The sequence below is a fragment of the Notolabrus celidotus genome, chromosome 13 (genome assembly GCF_009762535.1).
Source record: "Notolabrus celidotus isolate fNotCel1 chromosome 13, fNotCel1.pri, whole genome shotgun sequence".
Lineage (NCBI taxonomy): Eukaryota > Metazoa > Chordata > Actinopteri > Labriformes > Labridae > Notolabrus > Notolabrus celidotus.
In genome coordinates, this window is record NC_048284.1 from 12,881,549 (window position 1) to 12,896,601 (window position 15,053).

The window sequence follows — 15,053 nt, forward strand, 5'->3', positions numbered from 1 at the left end:
ATTTAAAAGTTTCTCCCTTTTCCCATCTGTTCACATGGAAGAGGTGGGCTTTATGACCCATACTGCAGCTGCCAGTCAGCAGGGGGGCTCCATATGGTTTTTATCCTCTGAATATAGAGTTGAGAGCATCTCTCATCATGGCATGGAATTGGCTAGCAGCCTGGAAATCTGGGAGTTGCTGCGTTGTCTTCCTGATGTGCATGTCACCACAGCAACCGAGGAGAATTAGACCACATACAAATAGCAGTGAATAGAAATGTTCTCCAGCGAGAGACAAAACTAGAGAGGGAAACAATGCCTGTAGTCCATTCTCTCGCTCTTTTTAGTTGTCTCTCATATGTTTTTCAAGGTAGTGGCAGTCATTTTACATTTAGTGGCAACAAAAAAGCGCCCACACATCCATTTGATGAAGAATATTTTAACTCCTAACGGATTTTTCTCTTGCTATCTTTTCCCCTCCACTTCATCAATCTTTACATTGACTGACAGTGACTGACTGACTGTAGTCTTTGTAATCAAAAAAGGGCAAGCAGAGTTGTCTCACACGCTTTTTTTTTAACGACACATTACACCATGAAGCAGCCCTGGAGGAAAGTTCACACTTGTCAGTGGAAAGCCACGGCAGCCTTGATGCTACTTTTCAGCCCATTCATGTAAAACTGATCCAGAGAGGGCTGAGAGGTTTTTGACCTGATCGGTCTGTTGTAGGACGGCTGTCAGATGTATGTAACATGAGGAGGGGAATTAATAAGACAGCTAAGGAAGACTGAGGCTTTGGTAGTATCTGTTGGAGATTTGCTGAATGCTGCATGAGTGCAGCTCAAATCCTGAGCCATCATCTCCTAACAAGAAGATCTAGGGGAAAAACACATCAGAGAAATGTCCGTCTTTGCAGTGTAAACTGATCAGGTTTGCTTCATCGTTTTCAAAATGTACAAATATTTGACCTGCCTTTCACCACATACAAAAGTGTTTTTTGTTAGCAACTGGGAAAATCATACCTTCTTCAAGAATTCCTTTTAAATGCACAATTTGGAGATACAGAAAAATGTCTTACAAGTGAGCACGCAAGATAAAGCTAGTGAAGACAAATGATTCCATGTTTGGATAATGAGGCAAGATTGTCTGTCAGAACACATTTTCAAAGATACATTGGTTATGTTGCATCAGGTGTGGTGGGTCAAAGAATTCCCACATGAGCTAAACTAAGAGTTTTACCCCTAGCATTAAATAAGAAGCTTATCTGGTGTCAACAATCTTTAATAGTTGATTTACAATCATTTTGATAAGATTTACTTATTTCTACAGAGCCACTGAAGTCCCATAATGAGATCATTTCAGTCACATAAGATAGTAATATTTGGTTGGTATGCAGCAGTAGCAACAATTCTTCCTGCCACTTGTGCCGGATTTAAAAAAATAATAATTCAAGATGATTTTTGGGCTTTTATGCCTTCGCTTTGACGAGACAGTTTAAAGTCTGGTTTATACTTCTGCATTTACTCTAGGCGTTAGCTACACCTTAGTGCCCGCTGCGGTCATGAGCATATTATGCATTGCTCTGCAATACCCCACCCAAACACTAGCTGGCAGTGTGATTTCCACGTTAGACATATCAGATATGTCCAGACATCAAATCATACCGTGACCAAGCGGCAACCTCCGCTCTAAAAATACGAGTCTCATGCGGAAGTGTTAAAAACTGCAGTTCATCGAGGATCCACTTGAGGCTGGCTCCGGAAGTACCGGAAACCACATACACACCAATTCAAAAGAGACAATCTTTACAGCAGAAATAAACATGTTTACAGCCTGGCACAAAACACGAGTGTAGTCTGGATAGTTTATTTCTCGATCGGCACACACTGTACGGGGGTTGGATTTTTTTCTAACACAGCAATTTTGAAGATATGGAGATTACGAGTCTTCCAATGAGAGGCACAGCTGACTTGATTGACAGGCGGGAACACTGTAGCTGTTGGCTAGGAGGCTCAAAGCCCGCCTCTTTAAGTCACACTCACTCGACAGCACCAATATGGCTGCAGCCGATGATTGGCCTCAAAACAGCGCTTCAGAAACAGATGGGTGACGTCACGGATACTACGTCCATATTTTATACAGTCTATGGCCGTGACTAGAATTCGATCCTATTACCAGTGCGACAAGGACTGCAGCCTCTATACATACATGGGGCGCCTGCACCAACAACTGAGCTAAACCGGTCCTCATGAAATGTGCTTTCTTGACTGCATGAAGCTTGAAGGTTTTTCCTCTATGCTATAGGGCTCAACAGTCACATAAAAACTGAAAAAAGACATTAGCGATCTACTCCATAGCACTTGATGACGTTATCTTAATACCATGGCCCTGAGCACTGCATTCATAAAAAACCCAGACACTATAAATACTGACAAGAGCATTAAATGTATAGTCCACAGCTGCTTATAGGCCCTACAAAAAGTATCATTTACACCCTTGTGAGTCACAGTTGCATAAAACTACGGTGTCCAGATGCTTTAGAATCCACTGGCCTTTTTTAATGACTACACATCAGCGACCATTTTCCAAATGTATCATCCCAGTGTAATTTGGGGTCTCTTCATGGAACTTGTTGAGAAAGAAAATGCAGAAAAAATTGAAAGCATCTTGTTAACAGCGACAATAACTTAGCCATCTAAGTTAGGATGCCTTGCTGTCTGATTACAACTGAGTCTGGCAGTGAGGTTTGGTTACACCTTCTATCATGTTATGTTCTTACACACATATATGACACCTCTCTATTGGCAGGCACTGAGGGATTTGTTCCTTGTCGTTGCTGTTATTCTTGAAGCAGTCTTTCCTTTATTCCTGTGATATCTCCCAGAGGTAAAAATAAAGGGAAGTGAAGCTTCGCTCTAACCAGCCTCTGTTTATGTTGTATGTGTTATATTCATGCAAACGCGCATGTTTAAGTTCTCAGCAAGGGAAAGCTTTTCAGATACAGAACCTGCCTTTTGAATTATCCATTATAATGACACTCTTGGGCAGCATATCTTCCCCTATCTCTCCTTTTTGCTCTTTCCTCCATAGGAGATGGGAAAGTGGCTCTTTTTTTAGCTTTTGTGGAAGTCTCCATGGGCGGAAGGAGAGATGCTTCTGGGTCAGAGAGAGAAGGAGAGGAGGAGATAGAGGGACAGAGTGTTTAAAAACGTCTGGGACGGTATAGATGCCAAGTCCTGTGTGTGTGTGTGTGTGTGTGTGTGTGTGTGTGTGTGTGTGTGTGTGTGTGTGTGTGTGTGTGTGTGTGTGTGTGTGTGTTTGTTTCCTGGCCTGTAGTGAGGACTAAATGAAGCTAACAGACAGGTATTGTCCAATCAGAGTAGAGCTTGTTTTCATGAAGCATTGGAAGGTTTTTTAGGTTGTGCAAAGACGGAAAAAGGTCCACTGTTGCTGCTCTTTTTGCATTGCATGCAGACCCAAAAAGAAGCTTTTCTGCACTCAAACAGCTTTGCCACCCTCCTATCACTACCTGTACAGCACTGATTTACCAAGTTAGAGAAGTGTTTAAACATAGTGGGGCACTATTCATCAGGTGGCAGGAACAAAACACATAATGAGGCCTGATATGATCTGTGACAGCTGGATGTGTGAATATTACTCTTGTTTATCCTCTGAAAATGTGATAATATGTCTGTGTTCTTGTTACAGCTCATTTCCCAGAGTGGTAAAAATCAGTTAAAGCTCCTATGAGTAATTTTCAGCTGGTTGTAATACAGACTAAACTTAAAATAGATGCCTCTTTGTTGGCTCCAAAACCAAACCAGAACATTAGCAACAAGTTGATAATTTCATGGGAATTTTTACTGCCTTAAACTGATGCTGCCATGGGGAAGTGTCAGAAGAGAAGACAGACTCAATTCTTTGACAGTTAAAAGAAAGCTGGATATGATGTTTTTTGTCTGAATAAACATTTGCACAGGCTCAAATCAGCAAAGATGTGGGAGGTACCGCTTCCTTCACAGAAAAACACAGCCAAAATTGACACAAATCAAAAGTTTGTCACAGGAACTTTAATGTAGCTCTAACAAGTTAACTTATTTTTCCTTTGGCTAATAGATTGAATTAGATAAAAAAAAAAGCCCATTTAATTAGAAATTCTGTTACTTGTTTTTTTCCTTTTGTAGCACATATATAGTTACTGCTAAATAAAGAGAGCCAGGATAAAACAGACTTGACAGGTAATTTCAACAGTAACTAACCACTAACTTTAATGACAAGAAATGTTGTCGAGTGGCCCTTCCAATAATAAAATCAATACTTAAAGTTGTAGTGTGTAGAATGGGAGCATTGAGTGATATCTATCAGTCAGATTAGAAAACAAGAAGCTCCTGTGTTACGTGATATGTATGATCCTCCATTTGTCGAGTTTTGCCATCAAAAATGTCTATCAATACAAATTATTTCACGCAAAAAAAAAAAACAGTTTATTTTTCTGTCTTCTAACTAGTGCATTTTCCATTGCCTCTAAGTACGAAGACTTATATGTTACTAGTTTGCCCATTCTGTGCTACTGTAGAAACATGGTGCTGCAAGATGGCAGCATCGATGGGAAGGTGACCTGCTCCTATGTAGATATAAAAGGCTCATTCTAATTTCATAAGGATTTTTAAATTCATGTGATTATACCAAGCGGCAACCTCCGGTCTAAAAATATGAGTACAATGCAGAAGTCCTAAAAACTGCAGTTCATTGAGGATCCGCTTGAGGCTGGCTCCGGAAGTACCAGAAACCACATACACACATATTCAAAAAAGACAATCTTTACAGCAGAAATATACATGTTTACAGTCTGGTACAAAAGACGAGTGTAGTCTGGATAGCTCATTTCTCGATCGGCACACACTGTACGGGGGTTGAATTTTTTTCAAACGCTGCAATTTCGAAGATATTGAGATTACGAGTCTTCCAATGAGAGGCACAGCTGACTTGATTGACAGGCGGGAACACTGTAGCTGTTGGCTAGGAGGCTCAAAGCCCGCCTCTTTAAGTCACACTCACTCGACAGCAGTTCAGTAAGATAAAGTTTATTGCAGCATACAGTATTGTGTTTGGCGTATGGGCTCCGAACCTCATTACTCAGCATACATTATTTAAATGCATACATTTAGGAGCAATGAGATAGGACTAACCCCCTCGGAGCCCGCAGGTGGATGCCGGGGAGGAGGTGGGTACAAAGTTTGCACACAGCACTGAGCAGGACAGCAGGAGCACTTGCAAAGCAGAGGCAGAGACAGAGACGGGGAGACATGCAGCTTAAATAGACCGCCAAATGAGGATGTTGAGATCAGCTGATAGGGAGGATGATGACATGTCAGTATGACTGAGCGCAGCTCGAGTTGTCTGCCTGATCTAGCTTGCAGGCGGCGCTCCATTTATGTGGCTGCAGCCGACGATTGGCCTCAAAACAGCGCTTCAGAAACAGATGGGTGACGTCACGGATACTACGTCCATATTTTATACAGTCTATGGATTATACACTATACTTCAAACAAATGTATCAAAATTATGTAATGGCTTTTATGTTATATGTCACATTTACCCATTCACACCACACTCACACACTGATGACCAATTAGAAAATCCCATTCCTGCACCACTTGCAGTGATTGGGGGCAGATTGGAGTTCAGTGACTTGCCCAGGAAAACTTCGGCACAGCCATTTCTCAGTCTGTTCTGCCAAACACTGCTAATTAATACACACTGCACCTTTACAAGCTAAAAAATATCCCCAATGTGCCCTCTTATAATATACACCCAAAAGTGTGCTTTAAAATTGGCAGTCCCTGATTTGCTGCATGTTTTTACAATGGAAATGATTTAACCTGTTGCAATGTGGGAACTGTTGTAAGCCACCCTAGTCTATGGCTTGAATATAACATGGTGAACATTCAAAACTGATGTACACGGATGAAAGTAAGAAGCTTTACAATCATCATAATAAAATCATTCAGGATCAAAAAATATGTCAGGAACACAATATCTTTTAAACCCTCCTCATAATCAGATGAGCAGCTTGGCTCAATATTGTTTCTATTTCCAAGAATGAACATTCAATAGTGACATCCCTGTAAGGCCTATTTGTACAATAATTTAAATGTCAAGACACATCAGAACTCATCATCCGCTGCTTTCAACCAGCAATGTTTACAATATGACACTTTAAAATTGTTATTTATGGGACTACCATCTGGTGTTCATGATAATTTGTGAGTTGACATTGAAACAAATGAGAATATGAAATGTTTTTTGTCCTTTATATCCAAATATTTATGCACCTCCCAAAAATAAAATCACAGAAGATGGTGAGCCAAGTATCAAAAAAATATCAGGGGGAGTGTCGTGGATTATCACAAAATTTCATACATGTAGTTTATCATCAACTCTACAATGGTGGACAGAAACTTGATGCAGAAGTGGCTGCGTAAACTACAAGTAGGCACGCAGAGAGTTTTCAATCTGAGGGCTTTTGTTTTCTCTGCTCTGCTAACCTGCTCTTCAGACGAGGGCCAGGTGTGGCTGCAGGCTCGACCCGCTTTATCCCTGACCTGCAGACTCCACTCTGCATCACTTCAACAATTTACTCCCACTCAGCTGGGCTATTGTCAGGCAGAGGGGCTCTTGTCTCTCTCACTGTGATGTCAATCATGATTTAGCCAATCAGCTGCTTCTATTTACTGCACACTCACACAAACGCAGAGGTAACAGTTTTTCTAAGCCTGTACTCCTCTGCAGACACATGTTCCAGACAGATACCGGCCAAGTCAACACGTTTGTCTTACTATTACAAATGCATGTCAAGTAAATCTTTCTCAAACATAGTTTCTGTCACTATAGTTAGTTCTTATCATGCTGATTTATGGCACAATGTTCATATCTCTGACAAGTTTAATTTTGATTAGTTAAATAATCTTGAAATTATGATTGATTGACAGCTCTTAGGCTCCTGCAGCACCAGATTATCAGTAGAGGAGGAACGGTGAGAGAAAACGTAGCAAACACTAACACAAGAGTCATTTAACTTTCAGTAGCCATGAGTGTCTGCAGAGCCGGCCCTAACTGACTTGGTGCCCTAGGCAATATTTTAACTGGTGCCCCTTGTATTGTAACCAACTCCAACAATCACATCACATATACACTGAAAGACAACTGACATCCAGCTTTATGTTTTACAGGTTTCCTTTGTTTTAAAATAAAAATGACCTCTAAAAGAACAGTTATAAAATGGTAATAACACTGATATTTAGCAGGAAATTGCACTATTTCAAAATACATAATGTAATAGTAGCAGAATTTATTCAGTCATTATATGACACAATCATTTTCACAGTGCAGACACTTTAAACAAAGCAACAGTCATGTATCAAGTGATGACTGAAAAGGCAGAAGCAAAAATACTGATTTAAGCCCAGCCTACATTTTCTAACTAATTTAGCTAACAGCTTCCAAAGTGTAAATAAAAACAACAACAAAACAAAAACAAATTAATCCTGAACACTTATAGACTTCAAAAACTGATTTGCATACCATTATTTAAAAAAAAACAAAAGTTAATCACAAGCTTTTAAATGTTTACTGGCATCAGTCTACAATTTAATCCAAAATTAGATTAGATCAAACATTGTTTTTCCTATTATCTTCAAATTTTCTCCCACACTCATTTAGCGGCGTCCCCTATGGACGGCCGGCGCCCCTAGCATTTGCCTATACTGCCTTTGCCATGGGCCGGCCCTGAGTGTCTGCTTCAAATCAACACCAGAATCTGTTCCATTGTGGACTGTACCCACTTGACGGATCTTTAACATGTTATCTGTAAGTTAAACGTGTGTTTCCACAAGGCTATCTTTTGGCTTCATTGCTCAAATCACATTGCCTATTCTGCATTCAGTCAATGGTCGTAACCCTGAGAGACTCCAGGTTGTACTGACAGACTGAGTGAGGACTCTTATTAGCAACATATCTTACTAGCGATTAGTTGGTGCAGGTTTTGCCTATTTTCTACTGCTCATGTGTCAATGATGAGTATATCATCATAGATACCTAGCACTGTATGGTTGATGTTGAGTAGAATAAACTTGCCATGTGAAAATCCCCATTCTGCTGTTTGTGAGATACCTGTTCTACTGCAGCTTCTCATCGAACTCATCAGAACACTTCATCAGAATAAAATATTCCCATTATCAGTCAATAATTTATTGGACAGATATACGTATATCCTTCATCCGTATAATAAAAAAACGTATCTGCAGCTGATTACTGTTTGCTACTTTTTGCACCTGTTGCATAAAAACAATATCATACATGACGTTTTGGTATCCCGCACAACGTCATGCCCTCTCCTTAGATTTTGCTTTATTAAAAAAATTACATATTTGTCTCAAATTTAGAGGACTTGTAGCTTTGAACACATATATTTATCCTATTATAACCAGACTCGGAATGAATCACAGCTTTCATTGGGTGTGAAAGACTGCACTCAAATTCGAGGCTTCTTTTCTTGCAAGCTTCGATACCAGGATTAGTCAAAAGAGTGTTCTCCACACAGTATTTCTTTTTAAGAAACTGTTATAACTTTCATAAACTATGTAAGAAATATGTGGTATATAGCGGCTGCCTGAAAAAAGGACCTCGTCTGAATAAATTAGCTCATCAACATCCCCTCAGGTGTCTTTGAAGTTGCTTAGAAATAAAAAAAATGATTGTTCCACTTTACCTTCAGAGGATCCGTTTCCTCCTCAGAACACAGACACTCGACTGCTATAGGGAAGTGTTTTGCCTTTTATCTTCACTGGAGAGACCAGAAAGTTGTCTGACTTTATAAAGCATTCATAAAACCAATCAAGAATTTATTTACCAATGTGTTTATATGAGGAATTATAATCCTGCAATACAGGAGCAAGATGAGGGAACACTGTGTGCTGCATACAGAGGTGTGTACTTGATGCTGTAAAAGGGCTTTAGATTTCTCGCCTTTTATTTGCCCCCAGAAAGCATAACACACACACACACAGAACGACTCCCAGGAGACAGCTTCAGTTATTATTACAGATCCACCAGCAGCATGTTGCTGTTACTGAGCTCTGACCAGGGCTTTGTGCTGAAGCAGTAGCTCTATTTATAGATGATGTTTGTCCAGATATTCCACGTCGTTAACAGAGCAATTTCATCAATATATCCAATATTTGACCATTATTTCACTTGTCCATAACTTGCATTTAAAACCAACATATTTGTGTTTGAAAACTAACAGTGAAAGAGATTACATAACAGAGCCACTTGGAAGAAAATTAGTGCACCTAGCAACAGCTATCCAATGCAAACTCTCAACATTAATCACAGTTGGATGTCTAGTGTGACTTCATTTCTCATATCTTAAAAAAAGTTCTCAAATTCCCTCAAAATTGCCAACAGCTGTATGCATGTGAGCAACTTTTGTGTCAATTTTGGAGATCCCTTTCAACAGTCGATATTATCACTGACAAATAGCGTGTAGATAATCACTTCGTCTGTACCCAGGAACTTGGTTATGAACACTCTGGGTTCACTTTACATTATTCTGGGTATTATCTGGCTACCAACTAAAGTATGGGTCTGATGTTGTTCTGTGGGGGCCAATACTGATACTCATTATCGTTAGTTCATGAGACTGATAATTGATATTTTTAACCTTTATGGATTTACAGTTAAAATTTGAAATTTTCAGTCGTAATTTAGAATGAGGCTCTGTCATTACTAATAACTATTGATAAATATATAGCGCCAAATCACAATAAATGTTATCTGAAGACTCTTTACAAACAGAGCCAGTCTAGACCGTACTCTGTTATATTATCAACAAAGACCCAACATTAAGACAGGATCAGATCCAGTCCCATCTTACAGACAGGACTCAGTCTGATCTCATCTTAATCCACCATGAGCAGAACACTTTGCAGCATTTAGTAAGTTACCGCAGCAAGGACAAACTTCCTTTAACAGGCAGAAACCTCCAGCAGAACCAGACTCATGTTAGACAGCCATCTGCTGACATCTGATAGAGGGAGATGAAGAGAGAGATGATAGTGGGGAGACAGATAGAAGCAGTTGTAGCAGCTGGAGTTTGGCACGTCCACAGCAGCATGCCGTCCACAGCAGCATGCTGTCGACAGCAGCATGCCGTCTACGGCAGCGACTCAGAGGAACCTACGAGACAAGGGAGCTCAGGGATTCCAGAAAGGTCTATGGTTAGTAACTTCAATGGGACAGGAAGTGGGACATAAGTTGAGACAGGGTGTTGAGCGGAAACAGACCTAGAGGGAAAAAACACATCTGCAGTAGAGCCAAGGTTGCAAACTTTTTAAACTAATACATTTTATCTGCATCAGTAAAATGAAATGCTGATAGAGATAACCGGCCAAGTATCAGCCCCGGATAATCAGCAGGGCGATAATTAGGTCGACCCATAAACAAGCTGACACAAAAAATGATTGGGGTTAGGGCCAGTAGCTCCTCAGGCTGCTCTCACATCTGTGTCCAGTAACTATCATTATTTCCGGACTCTTAAGACCAGCCTGAGACAGGAACTCACAATTTTGCCACAGTGTCAACAGGAAGAGGTGAAATGTGCTGGATAGCATGTAGGATCAGGTTGTCCATAGTGATGCTTTTGCTATTGAGAATCAATTGCCATTGTTAGGTGGGTTTGACCAATCAGAATCAAGTATTTAACACAAATAAGTGATACAAAGAAATGATAAACTATGCTCTAGTTTGTTTTTGCAGGTCAATTAAAGGCACTTATATTACCTCAGCGACTGAGAACTCCTCACAGGAGCTTTAAGATTAATGCTCTAGGGGCGCTGGTGGCCTAGCGGTCTAAGCGCCCCTAGTACAGAGGCTACAGTCCTCGTCGCAGGGATGGCCAGCTCGATTCCCGGCTGGTCGACCATTTCCCGCATGACTTCCCCCGCTCTGTACTCCCCACATGTCCTGTCTCTCTTTAGCTGTCCTGTAAAATAAAGGCAAAAAGGCCAAAAAATATAACTTAAAAAAAACATTAATGCGCTGGTAAAATGCAACATTTGGGTGCACCCCACTAAAGCGAGTCAGCTGTCTACTTCCCCTTTAGCCACCAGGAGGAGCTCAGTTAGTGCTGCTTCTGAAATTAAAGATGAGAACTGTGCAGTATCCTCTATCTGTTGTCTTTTGAGCCATCAGGGGATCAAAACGTACATAGAAAACTCATTATTGATCCACCTGAAAAAGCCCCTTCAGCAACTTTTCACAGATTTGTGTTTGAAAAATTGCGTGTTTGTGACCTTTTAAAGGCAGAAAAAGTTGTTTCAGGGCCAGACCTACTTACAAAAAAGGAATATGGCATGCACACCCTGTTCTGCAGAAGCAGACACTTGTGATGTATTTTCAAGGGCAATGAAATAATCTATGGTACTGATTCATAAGCTGTATTCTTGATCTGATAGGTGTGGATGTGGTAGAATATGTCTGTGAGATTCTAAGAATCCATATATATACACACGTGAATGTTTGTGTATGTGTTGTGAAAGGATCCTTGAGGCAAGCACCGTTAAATCGTCTTGCATGACAAGCTTGCTTTTACAGTGAATTTCTGAATCCTGACTAAATTTCCGCCTACTCAGTTATATAAAGAAATGTCCATGAAATCATTCCTACAGCTCAGAGAAGCTAGACATACATCTACTGTACTGTGTCTTTTGTTAGTGTTATTTTATGCATTATTCCAGCACTGTGCATGCTTTATGAATGGCAGCGTGGAGTGAACCTACCTACCCATTTGCCTGCCTGCTTGCTCTCTTTGCAATTAGCACCATTCGTTCTCTCTCTCTCTCTCTCTGTCTCTCTCTCTCTCTCTTTCTCTTCGTCTAATGCTTCTTGAATGCTGTTATTACCAAACATCATTTGCATAAGCTGCTTTTCCACATGTAACGCTCATTCCTGTCACTGTCTTACACACACAGAGTTGGTCTGGGTCCCGTTTTGAATGCTGGATTCTGTTTTTTCTTTTTTGAATGTGACAGAATGGACAGAGAGACAGGAGTGTGGATGTTCACTGCTCATTAGCAAGGCATGGCACTGTCTTTCAGGCTCAAGAAAAGCTTCAAACCCATCTTGTGTCATACATTCTTCTGCCACGTTTTGCTGTCCTATTGGATTTTCCGTAACAAGGAGGATTCAGGTTGTGCTCTGAGCTTGAATAAATGAAACGTTCAGGGCGTTAGAAGGAGAGAGAAAGGAGAAAGGTTGTGGCGCAACATTTATCTGCCTTTTTCCTGTAATTTCTAAGGCTTTCATCTCCTCCCCATCACAGGAAGGAGAGCGCGGAGGATGTGGAATTCTGCCTATTGACTTCTTGTTGCGTGTAATTTGGCAAATAGCAGGGCATGAGCAAAGAAGACACTCTCTCTCTCTGGCAATACCGCCAAAATAAAAGGGTATCTTTCTCAACCAGAATTGTCGATGTACAAAAGGGTGAAAGGCGAATTTGGTTGCTTGCTTGGGTTTTACCCATCCTTTATGACATCTTCTGAATAAAATGTTGTAAAATGTATTGAGGTTGTGAAAGCTGTTTGGAACACAAGATAAGGAAATTTAAGGCTGCAGAGACTGATTTGATTTTAAGAGCTTAATGGAGATTATTGTTGTAAGAAGTTTCCAGTTTTCAGAGGAGGAAAGGAAGGGATTTGGTCCCTTCTTTTCACACTGCAGGTGTGTTTAGCCTCAAATCAAATCAATTTTCTGATCATCTATAACACTCCTCCCTTCCCCCTGTCTTTACGGCTTATCTTGAATATTCTCAGCATGATTCCATATCCTACAATTTTCTCATCAATTTTCTCCTTCCTTCTTGAACATCTTCTCTCTGTAGAGCACATTAGCGTCTAAAACATACGGCATGAATGTAAGGTGTCAGAGAGAGAAAGTAATGAAGGTGCTGGAAACATGGGCCAGGATTGTTCAACACAATGTGGTTCTGTTTCTAAGTTTGGTGAGAGTTTATTGGGTCAAGTCATTCCAGTCTGAAGCTCAACATATTTTTCTAAGCAGAGCAGGATTTACTGTACAGCTGGAATAAAAAGGGCTTGTGCGCTGCTTCTTCTACCGTCTCCATGGAGATTATGTTTGGGCTCATGGCAGAGTTGGTGCGATTGTCTCACTGCAGATCTGTCACTCAGTCTGTCAGGAGGGCTCCAAAACAACAATAGTTCCTCCTTCGCAAATATGGCTGACATCTGAAAAATTCCTCCCAGCAACAACAGCAACAAAGGTTGTAATTATAAGATAAGCACACGGTGTCTGTGTTCATTCAGTGATGGAAGTCTGCTTGTACACACATGGAGACTACATTCAAGTCGGGTCAGGATTCACGATTGCAGCTGTTGTGTTCCAGCGAGCACAGGGAGCACGATGAGCTGCATCTGAATATTTATAACACGCCTCTGATGTTAATTGAAAGCAGCCACACATTGTCAAGGACATCTCTCTTTTTCCAATTGATGCCTTGTGTTCCCTCGTGCGAGGGGATGGGTGAATGACATCGGAGTGATCAAAAATAGCATGCAGGCTTCACATCTGGACATAGTTGTCACATGGTGATTTGCAGACCCTGAAATGATTTCTTGTACACACAGCTCGCACTCGAGCAAAGTGAATGGATAAAATGTGTAAACAGAGAGGGAATATGGAAAGATGATGCAAAAAGAGATTGAACCACAGGCACTCAAGACATTGAATATCAGTTAGGGTGTGTGCCAACAGCACAAAAATAACTATGATTGGGGTGCTAGTGGCCTAGCAGTCTATGCGCCCCACATACAGAGGCTACGGTTCTCATTGCAGGGGTCGCCGGCTCGATTCCTGGCCGGTCAACGATCTCCTGCATGTCTTCCCCTGCTCTCTACTCCCCACATCTCTTCAGCTGTCCTGTCAAATAAAGGCAAAAAGCCTCCCCCCCAAAAATAAAATAAATAAAAAAATAAAATAAAAAATAAATAAATAAAATAAAAATAAAATAAAATAAAATAAAATAAAAAATAAAATAAAAATAAGTAAATAAATTAAATAATCAATAAAATAACTAAAGACCAATAGAAAATGAATCAACAATCATTTAGAAAATCATTTTAAGGTTTTAGAAAATTTTCATGCAAAATTAAAAATAATTTGATTTGACATTTTTTTAAAAAGGTTTTATATGATTGAAAACTAAATGGCCTTGCAGTTCAAACTGATGGTCAAACAGAAAATGTGATTGGACTTCTATATCCATTTTGTCAATTATAACATTTTAAACATTTTATATTATATTATGTAATGATTGTGTCTGATCATCCAGCCCAAGGTGGGTACAGCAGCATACAAAAAATAATAAATGAATACAATTCTTTAAGATAGAACATTGGGTATAAATGAAGATGATGAAATGAAATAAAACTATTTGAAAGCTGTTATTATTGTGAAATGAGCATCCAAATGCTAAAAGAGGAAGTACAGAAGTACTCAAAAATGCATAAGGCTTTGACCTGCAACTTACCTTGAAAAATATTTATACATAAAGTTGACCATCTGAGACTAAGATCTTGTCATCCATCAGTCACTGTCAGTGCTGATACTGCGATCAAAGACTTTGCCCTGTAGTGAACTGAAGTCCCCTGGTAGTAAAAAAGCAAAGAGGATTTTCTCCCAGCAGTGCTTCCTGTCAATGTAGAGGAGACTGATCTCCCAACTCAAACTGGGGCGTGATGAATAAGTAAAGGCAGCTTGGATGGGCTTTCAAAGACTCCCCGGCTCACTCGGGGTCCTGAGTGTCACCTCAGGAGAGCCCTGCTGCTGCTGCTACCATCGAGCTAACAAGCCACCACCCCTCGTTTTAACTTGCAGCAATAAGAGAATTGGGGGAGAATGGGAAAGTAGAGAGGGAGAGATGAAAGCAGAGAGAGTTTTTGTGATGGAGCATTAGTGTTCAGCTGAGGAGAGAGGCCCCTGTTTGAACATTTCTTCAC

General features: G+C 40.3%; 1 protein-coding gene across 1 annotated transcript in view; it reads left to right on the forward strand.

The window, feature by feature from the left end:
* Nucleotides 1-15,053, forward strand: part of grm1a (glutamate receptor, metabotropic 1a) — a 52,358-nt gene that overhangs the window by 11,181 nt on the left and 26,124 nt on the right. The window lies entirely within an intron of this gene.